Source organism: Indicator indicator, chromosome 35 (genome assembly GCF_027791375.1).
Source record: "Indicator indicator isolate 239-I01 chromosome 35, UM_Iind_1.1, whole genome shotgun sequence".
In the NCBI taxonomy this organism is placed as follows: domain Eukaryota; kingdom Metazoa; phylum Chordata; class Aves; order Piciformes; family Indicatoridae; genus Indicator; species Indicator indicator.
In genome coordinates this window covers 3,614,987-3,625,943 of record NC_072044.1, presented here as the reverse complement: position 1 = coordinate 3,625,943, position 10,957 = coordinate 3,614,987, and positions in this window count along the sequence as shown.

The following is a 10,957-nucleotide window of genomic DNA, read 5'->3' as shown; positions in this document are numbered from 1 at the left end:
CCTATTCTTACGACTTTCAAACGATTAGACTGTCCTTATGGAACTTTTTTTATGGGTCTTTGTGAGGAATAGCAAGAACGTCCCGTCTAATGGGTGGTGTCTTGGTTTCTTATGTATCTTCGCGTCTGTGGGTTCAGCAATTATATTTATAAAAAAAAGATATTAATGCAACAACCACTCTCTCCTACCGAGATGATTTGTTGCTCAAAAGCGTGTTAAAGGTGGGGCTGGCTGACGCTAGATTGTGTAAATATTGTGTTGTACTCGACCACGTATCCATGGCAAGAACATTCATATACGTCCATGTTTCAGAATTCAATGAGTCTGCGCCTATTCAACCCGTCCTCGATATTGTCTTATTTCAGACGAGATTGATTCATTTTGAGCGTGTATGCGTGCAAATAGGTGGATGTCCTTAATAAGATTTCAAACCCTTCGCTATAGAGTGGTTATCCATAATTCTTTCTTCGAGTCCACATGGCACAGCTTTGTGTGAGTTAAGAATAGCTAGTTTGAGGGCGGTGTTCGCGGATCATCTCGAGCCTTTGCACACGATGAAACTACTTATCACTATAACTTGTTGTAGCTTGACGGTGACCCAGAGGAAACTAAAGTTATATTCCAGGAATTAAAAAGACTGCGATGCAGGTCGTATCATCCTTCGCTGTATTCTGTTGACACGACTCATTTAGAGTATTCCAAGTGGCGTCTTTTCCACGTAAATAATCAAAATTTAGACTTTTCTTAAATATTAAGCTACCTAGTCATCCCAGAGCCCTCTTCCGTGTTGTCAGGGGTAAGATAACCCAAAACTAGCTTATGCAGCCAGGATCGTTCCTTTAAATCATGTTTGCCTTGGCTCTGGCATTCCCTGCATCTTTGTTTCCAAAGTGGTCAGGAAAACCAACTTGTTCTGAAGGAGAAGCTGTGGTTATCGAGGCAGGAAGCTCCTTGGAAGGAAATGCCAGAGGATGTCCTCACGATAAGAGCAGCTCCAGAGTTTTCATTGCCTAATCCCCACTCCAAGCTTGCCTCTTTTTTATTTACTTAAAACAAGTGTTGCAATAAATCTGGGGGTTCTTGGGCTCAAAACTCCAGCTACTTGACATGAAATCAAGGTGTTGGCAAACGTTTGAGGGGGTTAGAATCAAAAGCCAAAACAATTTACTCCTATTTCCTTCTTTTTTTTTTTTTTGAGTATTTTCTACTCTTTCCACCCTTTCTGTACAAGCAAACAAGCCAGGAAGAAGAGTGGAATCAGGATTCCATCATACTTATGGCTGAAGACTCCAGCTGCTGGAAGCAGAGGAGACAAAAACCCTGACAGAGAGACAGGGGTGCTTGCTTTGTTATCTGAGATGGTTTTGACAAGCACACCCTGACACTGGAAGAAAAAAAGCCTTAAATCTGTTTGAACACAGCCAATAAGGCGACTTCAAAGCACAGTCCACGTACTTCCTCCAGCTGCTACAGTCACTCTGATCCTCCATCCCTGGCTAAGGATGACTGACATCCCAGAGGAGCTGCTTTTAGGGACTGCAGACCTCGTTTCCCTGCTTTTCTGTGCTTTGATTCGTGGATCCATAGAATGGTTTGGGTTGGAAGGGACCTGAAAGATTATCCAGTTGCAAACCCCTGCCATAGTCAGGGATACCTCCCACCATCCCAGATTGCTCAAAGCCTCATCCAGCCTGGTCTTGAACACCTCCAGGGAGGTAACATCCACAACCTCCCTGGGCAACCTGTTCCAGTGTCTCCCTACCCTCACTGTCAAGAATTTCTTCCTAATCTCCGGTCTCAATCTGCCCTCCCCAAGCTTCAATCCATTCCCTCTTGTCCAGAGTGATGAAAGTGTCCCTTCTCTAGTTCTCCTTTTATAAGAGACCAAAAAGAAAGTGGGAAGCTTTAGGACTAAGAGAGAGAATGGCAGACTTGAAAAATGAGAAGTCTTTGATCAGTTACTAGCTTGGTTGCTGACACTGATGTGATTGTTTCTGAGTAAGCCATAAAAATACTTATTTCCACAGAAGATCCCCTCTAAGCAGATTACATTTGCTTCCTCCTTATCTGCCACCAACAATGGGCTGAGGGGAATGTTTACCAACAGCAGATTAAATGAGCTTGGAGAGGCACAATGTGCCTGCTGAAAGTAAAAGCAGCCTTGAAGAGCTGCTGAAGAGCGAGGGGTCAGGTCCCTGGCATCACACCACGGAGCAATACCCTGACCCAAGAGGTTAAAATGTTTTCTGCTGATCCCAACTCGATGAAAAGGAAGTCTCTTAAATTTAAGAAGGGGGTGGGGGGGAAGGTTTCCTTTAATGATGTTTAGAATACACTCTGCCTGGTTGCTATGACAATGGAACAACTATTCTCTACAAACAGGCGCTGAGACCCTAAAAATAAACAGGCTGCCAAAAAAAATCAAAATAAAATCAAATAAAAATCAGGAACATGCAGCTTTGTCAGGGAGGCCGTGCCTGGTGCAGGGCTCGTGTTTGTTCTGAATATGATGAAGATAAAGAAATGCTAATGACTAGATTCTGCCCCCACTGAGCTGAGCACCCGCCTACAAAACCATTCCTGGATTTCTCAGGAGCTGCTACTGAAAAAAAAAAAAAACCCAACCAAAAAAAAACCAACCAAAAAAACCACCACCACGAAGCCAAAACTTTGCATTCCACTCCCCTCCCGCCCCAGGCAGCTACACAATAGGGATTGTGAGAAGTTTGGCTGTGAAAATAAAGGTAAGGATTGGGGAATTAAGGCCCAGGTACACGTATGTGTACCTGTATGTGTGGGTATCTGTACGTGCATACAAAATAATAAAGAAGGAGCATTTGCATACTTTCTCCATGGCCTTATTGATGTGGGGAGGAATCCACCCATTTCACAGAGAGCAGTACACATGGATTAAAAAAGAAAAAAAAAAAAACACACAGTAGCAGAGTGAGGAAGGAAAAAAAAAAAAAACAAAACACCACCAACAAACCCACCAACAAAAACCCAACCACTCGATGCCAGCCTCTCATCTCCCAGCGGCACAGAGAGGAGGCTCAGCCAGCACCCAGCGGTACCAGCTCGAAGGGAACCCTTCCAGCCAAAGCCTCCTGCCCGGCGCAGCTCTGCCTGAGCAACCCAAAACTGATCGAGGGGCCCTGGGGAAGGCTTCTCCCTTCTCTCCTCCATCCCTACGCAAAGAGCGGCTCCAGTAGGGAGCAACAACGTGGGGCACCCCGCGGATGACGGACCCGGGGCGCGTTATCAGCCTTTCCAAAGCCACCGCCGTCGCTTTCCTTTCCCGGCTCCCTGACACGAGCGCAGCCCCGCACTCGGACCGACCCCCGCCCGCAAACACACCCCCAGCCAGGCACGGAGAGGTCCCGCGGCACCACAGCCAAAAGAAGCTCCCGAGGCGGCGACTTCCCGGAGATGCCACCGGTCCCCTCCGAGACCGCTGGCCCCGGCCCGAGTCCCGTTTCCCCCTCCCCGGGCCTCCACACAGCCCCCGCAGGGTCCCCTCCGGTTCCTCCCCCGCGCAGGACGGAGCCCGTTCGCTCCCGACCCGGAAGGCACCCCCGCCGTGCCCGGGCCGCCGCGGTCCCGAGGAGTGCCGCCCCCACTCACCGAGGAGGAGCCCCGCCGGTACTCGGGCGTCGCGGTCCCGTCGCGGCGGGCAGGTGCTGAGAGCGGCTCCCCCGCCGCCCTTCATGGCCGGGCGCCCCCCCGGCGGGCCGGGCGCCAGGCCCCCATCCCGGGCGGGGGGAGCCAGGCGAGCAGCGAAGGGCAGCGGCGCGGAGGCGGCGGGGGGGAGGGGGGGCAGAACGGCGGCAGCGGTGCGTTACATGGCGGGACGCAGCGCGCCAGCCCCTACACGGCGGAGCCTCCGCGGCCGCCGTACCCACACTTCCGCCCACGGCCCCGCAAGAGCGCGGGGCGCTCGCCCACAACCACCAATCCCCGCGCAGATCACGGGCGCCGCTGGCCAATGGGGCGGTGCTGCCTGCCCACCACTCGCAAACCCCTCTGGGAAGTGTAGTGCGTAGGGCCTAGCGCCCGCCCGCAGCCATGTGCCCACGGCCCAGCCCCGCGATTCGGCGGTCCCGGCCTAACGGGATCCCCAGGCGTGGGTAGCTCCCGGTAGGCGCTTGTGTGGCGTGTCACGAGTGACACGGAACCCTCGACCTGCTGTCCACGGTGGGAGTGGGGTTGCACAGCATGGGGACCCCAGGCAACAGCAGGGCATGGGCCACGTAAGGAGAAGGGGTTCAGGCCGGAGCGAGTTGCGGAACGTTAAAACGTTCGAGAAACATTTAAAGATGTAAAAAATAAATAAAGAGATAAACCCTGCAAAACCTGGGAGTTATTTGGCAAAGGGCTGGAGCTCACTAAGAGACATCCCAACAATGTCAGTGCTCGCTGGTGCTGATGTGCTCAGCAGAGCTCACTGCTTTGCCCTGGACCAGGAAACTGGCACATTAAAAAAAAAAAAAAAATTATTTCTTCCCAGGAGAAAGGCACTGCCAGGCACTTCTGCTCTCCCTGGGGATCGTGGTGGCACTGGGCCACTCGTTTCCCGAAATCCACCTGGATGAATACCCTGCAGAATGCCACAGGGTTCAGCCAACGCTTTGTGGATATCGACTGCTCCTGGATCTTTGCCATGGCTCACCTGATCCCAGCGTGCTGGTAGCAAAGGCACGATGCCTTCACGCTCACCAGCCTGAGCGGGAGGGAGAGGCAATCCCAGGCTGGCTACAGGAGCTTTAATCACACCAAAGCTCCTTAAAGCAGCCCATGCCCACGCTTGAGTCCCTGCAGTCAGCTTGTTTAGTACTAAGATCATAGAATCATTTCAGTTGGAAAAGCCCCCTAAGATCATCAGGTCTAACCATTAACCCAGCACCACTATGCCAACTAAACCCTGTCCCCACATGCCATGGCCACAGGTTTCTAAAACACCTCCAGGGATAGTGACTCCACCACCTCCCTGGCAGCCTGTTCCAATTCCTGACCACTCTTGCAGGCAAGAAATTGTTCTTAATGTCCAACCTAAACCTCCCCTGGTGCAGCTTGAGGCCATTTCCACTTGCCCTATCACTTCTTACCAGGGAGAAGACACCTCCCCCCACCTGGCTCCAGCCTCCTTTCAGGTAGTTGTAGAGAGCAATGAGGTCTCTCCTCACTGCCTTGGCCTCAGTCCTGAGATAGATACCTATTAAAACCCCACTCTTCATACCAGCTTGAGAGCAGAGTTATTTTCCATTGGCTCAGGCTTGGGGAGCAGAAGGTGGCACGCTGAGAAGGCAGCTCTCCCCCACTTCTCTGCCATGAGCAAACAGCCCTCCCTGCCTCACCACCAGATTCCCACCCATTGGCAGAGAAGAGAACAAACTGAAGCAGCACTTCACTGTCAAACACTGCACATGCCAAAGCAGGCAGCTTTGGGGTTCCTAGACACGCGCTGGTAAAAGGTGAAGCTGTCTTAGTCCAAAGTCTGCTCTGCACATTTCACCCAGCTGCCTTCTCACAGGCTCGAATCCTGCTCACTGCCTGGGTACAAGGCACAGCACCACAGCTACAGTTGTGTTTGGGAAGCACCATCAGCCCCAAAACAGTTGTGGCTCAGATCCCAGTGCATCCTGGGCAGCTCTGGCTGCCATCAATGCTGCTTCTCTATCCTTACCCAGGTCATCTTCAGCTGGAGCTAGATGACAACGCCAAGAGAAGTGAAAGGAGGTTTTTGTAAACTCAGGAACCCAATGTTGCATTTCACAATGCCTTTGAATAATCCTTGATCAGCACTTGCTGCACAGTCTCAGGGGATCAGAGAAGAGATAAAGAGCAAAATGTCTTATGACTCCAGGGAGGAAGATCAGGGGTTTCCCCTCAGAGCACGTTTTCTGACAGGGGAAGGAAGCTTTCAACCATGCTGACCATTATTTATTTATTCACAGAAGTTAACTACCACATTTTAGAAGGAAATTAAGAGAATGTTTTCTGTTCCTGCTACCTCCACTTAAAAAAAAAAAAAAGAAAAAAGTGTGAGGGAGTAGAAGAAAAGCAAAGATAAGGGGGGAAAAAAAAAAAACACAAGAAAATTCTCCCTGAAAGTCCAGAGTTGGTTTCCTCAGCTTTCAAAAGAATTAAAGCCCCTCTGAAATGCAAGCAGGTGCTGTTTTCTATCTCCCCATGGAAAGCAGCAGTCATTATTTCCACAGAGCACTTTATCAGGTCCACTTTCCCATGGGGAATGCTCAAGCCAGGAGCAGAGCAAAGTTCTGAAGCTCAACAGGCTCTTTTCCCATGGCATTGAGCCTCCTCACCTCCACCTGAGCTGTGCTGCAGATGACTCAGATGCAGCAACTCTCCACAGCCAGACTTGCAAACACACCACAAGCTTTTGCTCAGGCATTTCCCTGTGCCCATCCCTCACATCTTCTGCTCTGCTCCCTCCCAGCCTCTTGCTCCATTTAGAGCCTGGACTCCCTTCTTCCACACCAAATCAAAACTCACAGGGGATTATAAAGAAAAACCCCCTGCTCCCTCAGATTCTTCCTGCAGAGGCACACCTGGGAGGTGTGCCAGCATCTCCATGTGTGCACCTCAAGCACAGCTAAAGCCCTTTGTTTGGGAAGGGCCCAGCACCTGGCTTTGCACAGCTCAGGGAACACTCCTGGAAGCAGCTGGTTTCTCCAAGAGCTGCTGTAGCCTTTGTGGTGATGACCAACCTCCAGCACTGGGGCACCCCACACATTTCCTTTGAGTTTCTCCTCATCTGGCACCCAGCACCACTCACTTGCAAAGCAGCCCTGTTCCAACAGGTCCTGACCTGTAGTGGTCTTTCATCTTGAGGGGTGATGATGCTGAGGAGAGAGCTCTCTGCTCCTGTGGTGAGTGATGCACTGGGATGGCTCTTTCCTGCCTGCCCAGTGGGTGTGAATTGGAGCAACTGCAGCTTTAAGATGCTGCCATCTCCATTCTCCATCTGGTGAGCCATAGCTCTGCTCTCAGCAGCTTGTTTCCTTCATGCAGCATCTCTAGCTTCAGGTGCTCATTTAAAACTGCATGAGGACCTAGTGGGAGGTGTCCTTGTCCGTGGCAGGGGGGGTTTGGATCCAGATGATCCAACTCAAGCCATTCTCTGTGACTTACATATGGATACAGCTTCAAAAAGGAGCATTTCACAAGACACAAACCTGATGTTTCAACATGAAACAGGTGGGGTCCAAACATGTTCTGCAAGGCAAACATCTCCAAGCACCACTCCAGGTCCTTCCCTGGCTTTGTTTCCACTTGCCATCAGCCAAATCCAACAGCACCCCCCAAAATCCCAACATTTCCTTAGCACTCAGTTAGGACACAATGCCCAAGCTGAACCCCGAAGGCAGCACAGGTTGCTGGGGGAGAGGGACAGCACACAAAAGTCTCCTCCACTCCATCCAAAGGACTTCAGCTACAGCTGGAGTAACTCCCCTGAGGAACAAAGTGCCTTTTTTTAGGGGGATAATGAATTTCCTACTTCGTGGAACTCTCACTTTGTTCCTCTTTGCCTGCTGTGGGCTTGCAACCCAACGTGGGCTTGTTCCTATCCTAGCCGACATCACAAGGGGGAAAAATATAGGACAGGCAAAGGGGTGGAAACAAAAACCAAGCAAGCAGCAAGGCAGGGTTTGGGAAAAGCTGATGTGTAAAGACCTTTTAAACCAGCAGCTCACACACAAAGGCATTTTAAAGAGGCAGCAGGGGGAAAGAAAAAAAAAAAAAGAGAGAAAAAAAAAAGTCACACAAACACATTTCAGTTGGAATTTAAGGTGAAGGTTGATCAGATGCTGGCACCTAGAAATAGGTTTTGCAGGTTCTGAGGCAAGGATAAAGGCAGTTCTAGGAAAACACAGGACAGAGATTTCTGAAAGCACTGAGTTAAGACAGGCAGAAAGACAGGCAGAAAGACAGGCAGAAAGACAGGCAGAAAGAAGAGAGAAATTTTACTGCAAGGTTCTGACTCGGCCATCACGTGGTGGTTGGCTTGAGAGAGTGACAGGAGGGAGCAGGGAAGCAAGGAAGAGAGCCAGAAAATGATGCAACAGCTAATGAGACCCTAACGAGGTCCTGCTCCTGAGCACAGAGCTCCTGACTCCAGGGCTGACCTTTGCAAGGGGTCTGGGAATCTAAAAGTAATGAAATAAGCAGAACAGCTCTGAGAGGTTTTGTGCCTCATTTGCAAGAGGCTGTGCTCTCCAGGGGAAGTTTTGTCTCTAGATCAAGGAAAGCTGCCTGGTTGGGAAATTTCCCCCAATAAAAATCCAGGCATTGCTCTCTCTCTCTCTCTCTTTCCCCCTTGAGATGCTTTCAGGAATCCTTAATGTTCAACACCCTCTTGGATCACTATGGCTTCAAGTACCAATATTGGTGCCTTACAGCACAGCTCCTAAGCCATCCTTGGTGGTGAAAGAGGGGGAGGGCAAGCCCCCCACTCACAGGATCACAGGATGGTAGGGGTTGGAAGGGTTTGTCATTCCAAGTGCCCTGTGGCAAGGCTGGGGTGCTGGGCACCAGCAGCAGCACAATTCATGCAGCAGCAGGGATGGGCAGTGGGACAGTCTGGTTCTGGGGCTGCCAACCACCCCCTGACCCTACAGAAGCTGTACCAAGAAGTGGGCACGAGTGCTAGTTTGCCTTCCAGGCCTAGATGGTGCTAGTCATCAACTGACAAGTTTATGGCAGGCAATCTGCTGTCACTTGGGTGCAGAGCACCTTCTTCCCTCCCCAGTCACAACCCACACAAGCACAATGCTCCTCCTAGAGCTGCCACCTCCAGCACCCCCAGGATGTGCTGGCACTTGGCTCACGTGGGAGGTCCTCACCTCACAGAGGTCCCAAAGATGCTGCAGGATGGCCGTGGACTATTACAAGGCACAGAGGGGGCCCACAGACACCAGATGCCTTTGCTGAAGCTAAAGGAGCACCTTCAAGAAGGTGAAGTAACTCAGTTCCCATCCTTGTGTTCTCTCATGCCCAAGCTGCCAATGATCTTGTAGGTCTCAGACCTAATAAAGCCTTTTCTTTGCACTCAGCTTTTCAGTTCTCCAGGTTTCCTCTGCAGAGAGCAGCTCTGCTTCTGCTGTGGTGGTTGCTGGTGCTGCCCCCAAAGCCACAGATCTGTGCTGGTTTCAAAACCTTCTTGTTTCAGTCTATAAAGCAAGAGCCCCAGGCTCAAGGACCAGGCAAGATAAGAGGGAGAGGGGAAGTTCAGCAGGCACAGGGTGGCTAATCCAGTCCATGAGCCTCCTCCACTTCCCCAGGAGATATTTCATATAACCATAGAATTGTTTCAGTTGGAAAACACCTCCAGGATCATTGAGTCCAACCGTCAACCCAGCCCCACCATGGCCACTAAACCACAGCCCCAAGTGCCATGGCCACAGGTTTCTGGAGCACCTCCAGGGATGGAGACTCCACCACCTCCCTGGGCAGCCTGTTCCAATCTCTGACTACTCTTGAAGGAAAGAAATTGTTTGTAATCTCCAACCTGACCCTCCCCTGGCACAATTTCAGGCCATTTCCTCTCACCCTATCACCTATCTATAGGGAGAAGAGATCAACCCCCACCTCACTCCAGCCTCCTTTCAAGGAGCTGTAAAGAGCAATGAGGTCTCCCCTTGGCCTCCCCAAGCCCAGAGCTTATCAGCAGGCAGCCACACAGAGAAGGTCACTGCTGTAGGAAATGCTCCAGAGTTAAATCCTTCCCCAAACAGAAGATCATAGACTCAGTCAGGGTTGGAAGGGACCACAAGGATCATCTAGTTCCAAGCCCCCTGCCATGGGCAGGGACAGCTCACACTAAAGGCCATGCCCAGAGCACACAGCAGCTGTTAACACTCAGAGGAAGCAGCAGAGTGATGCAGTTGCAGAAAGGGAATGGGAGAAGGGCTGCTCTCCACTGACTCAGGTAGGCTTGGAGGTGGTTTCAGGTGCTTGGGAAAGTTAAGCCCTAAAGCTGTGCACCAGAGGATCTCTGGTTATTACACAACGCTGCCAAACTAGTTCCCACTCTGTTATCTACACAGCCCTTCTCCTGCTAACAGCACAATTCCTCTTGGGAAGTTTCCACATCCTGAATAAAATAAAAACCTCATTAGTTCTCCTCCTGGCCTGACTCCACAGCCCCATCACAACTGGGAACCACAGGGCAAAGTCAGGATGCATTGTGACCATGGCAGTGACACCCAGAATCTCACTTCAGAGCCTGCTGGTGGTGCCAACAGCCCAAGCTGTGAAGCAGAAGAGGTGAGGAGGAGACTGCAGCAGGCTCAGCTCTCTTAACAAGAAGCTGTGAAACTGCACCAGGGGAGAAATTGGTGCAATTCCGAGAGGGGAAAAAAAAAAAAAAGGCAACATTGCCCAAAACAAACACAGATCCGTGGATGGCAAATCCTAGATCTGATTTCCCCCCACTCCCACCACATATGTGCTGAGCCAAAACAAAAAAATAGGCTTTATCTGGGTGGATTTTCCAGGGAAGCAGAGAAGGATAAGCCCTTGCTGTACCACTGCCCAGTTCCTGGATCAAAGCACACAAAAATGGCACAGCTGACCACACAGCATCACCCCCAGCCTCTCCCCAAGGGCCAGCCAGGGAATTTATCACATCAACCAGGAACCTTCCCCCCAGAAAACATCAGAAAGCAAAATGCTTTACCTGCACAGGCAGCAGAGAGCAGCTCCTAGGAAAGGTGCATCCCTGCAAGCAACCTGTCCAAAGCCCATCCTAAAATCAAACATCCCACCTGAGGTGAGGATCACTGAGCCCCACAGGACCAGCATCAGCTTTATCCTGACACAGAGATGCTCTCCTCTGCTCCAGCCATCCTGGGAGAGGGTTTGTGCCTTCTCCAAAAGCTGATTCTGGAGCAGAAGGTCGTCCAGCTGCTTTAATTGAGCTCTGCTGGTCATTAAG